The sequence below is a fragment of the Lipotes vexillifer genome, unplaced genomic scaffold, assembly GCF_000442215.2.
Source record: "Lipotes vexillifer unplaced genomic scaffold, Lipotes_vexillifer_v1.1 scaffold79, whole genome shotgun sequence".
Lineage (NCBI taxonomy): Eukaryota > Metazoa > Chordata > Mammalia > Artiodactyla > Lipotidae > Lipotes > Lipotes vexillifer.
The window spans coordinates 1,509,897-1,512,251 of NW_006775678.1; positions in this window are offsets into that span (position 1 = coordinate 1,509,897).

The following is a 2,355-nucleotide window of genomic DNA, read 5'->3' on the forward strand; positions in this document are numbered from 1 at the left end:
CGGCAGGCGGACTGTCAAGCACTGCGCCACCAGGGAAGCCCCTAACTTTTATATTTTAATTGCATTAAGAGATATGAAATTCTTGTAGAAATTTTCATTTTTTGTGGGAGCGATATTTACACATTGTTCAATGCTTTGAACTCTTAAATGTCCTACATATGAACACAAGAGTATGAAACAAATATCTGTCCTTTATTTGAATACTTAGGCAGAGAAGAAAGTGAAAACTTAAAATGCATGGAGAATCCCAAACTTTATTTTTTATTTAATTGTTTTCATTGAGTGTATTTTATTTATTTATTTGTTTCTTTCTTTCTTTCTTTCTTTATTGGCGTATAGTTGCTTTACAATGTTGTGTTAGTTTCTGCTGTACAGCAAAATGAATCAGCTATATGTATACATATATCCCTTCTGTTTTGGATTTCCTTCCCATTTAGGTCACCACAGAGTGCTGAGTAGAGTTCCCTGTGCTACACAGCTGGTTCTCATTAGTTATCTATTTTATACATAGTAGTGTGTATATGTCAATCCCAATCTCCCAGTCCATCCCACCCCCCCCCACTTCCCCCCTTGGTATCCATACATTTGTTCTCTATGTCTGTGTCTCTATTTCTGCTTTGCAAATAAGTTCATCTATACCATTTTTCTAAATTCCACATATATGTGTTAATATACGATATTTGTTTTTGTCTTTCTGACTTACTTCACTCTGTATGACAGTCCCTAGGTCCACCCACGTCTCTGCAAATGGCACAATTTAGTTCTTTTTTATGGCTGAGTAATATTCCATTGTATATATGTACCACATCTTCCTTATCCATTCATCTGCTGATGGACATTTAGGTTGCTTCCATGTCCTGGCTATTGTAAATAGTGTTGCAATGAACACTGGGGTACATGTCTCTTTTCAAATTATGGTTTTCTCTGAGTATATGCCCAGGAGTGGGATTTCTGGGTCATATGGTAGTTCTGTTTTTAGTTTTTTAAGGAACATCCATACTGTTCTCCACAGTGGCTGGATCAATTTACATTACAACTTTGTTTCACTCGTTTGTTTCAGCCTTTCTTCCCATCATACATTTTTCATTAGAGCTGCTAAAGTAGAGAAGTTTATTCATTCTGCCCCCAAAATTTAATTATAAAATATGAAACATATATTTAGAAAATTTAAAAACATATAATAAAGTTGAAGGGATTGTAAACACCCTGTATCCACCACCTAGATTTTAAAATTAATATTTTGCTATATTGTTCTATTATATCTATTCATCTACCCATACCTCTATCTACCCATCAATCTCTTGTTTTTTGTTTGTTTGTTTGTTTTGTATTTCTTAAAGTAAGTTTCAGGTTTCAGTGCATTTCAGCCCCAAATACACAAATGCAAGCATATCACTGGCTAGAGTTCAATAGTTTGTTTTTTTTTTAACTTTTAAAAAAATATTTATATATTTTTATTTTAAAATTTATTTTATTTTTGGCTGCGTTGGGTCTTCGTTGCTGCACGCGGGCTTTCTCTAGTTGTGCAAGCGGAGGCTACTGTTTGTTGCGGAGCACAGGCTCTAGGCACACAGGCTTCAGTAGTTGTGGCTCGTGGGCTCTAGAGAGCAGGCTCGGTAGTTGTGGTGCACAGTCTTAGTTGCTCCGCGGCAGGTGGGATCTTCCAGGACCAGGGCTCGAACCCGTGTCCCCTGCATTGGCAGGCAGATTCTTAACCACTGTGCCACCAAGGAAGACCTAGAGTTCAATAGTTTTTAAGGATTCTCTTTTTCTTTTTCAGTAAAACATACATATGGTGACAGACATACATCTTAGTGTACTATTTAATGTTTCACAAAGACATATGGCTTAATATGCTTTTTTATAGCAAACCCCTATCAAGACAGGGTGCATTATCATCACCCCAGAAAATTCACGCCTGCCCCTTCCCAGTCAGTGCTCACCACCATTCCCCTAGAGGCAAACACTGTTCTGGTATTTTTCAACATAGGTTAGTTTACCTGTTCAAGAACTGCTTACAAATGGAATAGTATAGCACGTACATTGCCCAAGACGTCTTTCATTCAACTTGACGCTTTTGAGATTGATCCATGCTGTTCTGTGTATCAGAGGTTCATTCATTTTTATTGCTGAGCTGTAGAATATTCCATAGCTGTTTATCCATTCACCCACTGATGGACACCTGAACTGTTTTTACTCCCTGACTCTTATGAATGAAGCTGCTGTCAACATTCTTGGACACATCTTTTTTATTGAATTTTATTTTTTTATACAGCAGGTTCTTATTAGTTATCCATTTTATACATATTAGTGTATACATGTCAATCCCAATCTCCCAATTCATCCCATCCCCCC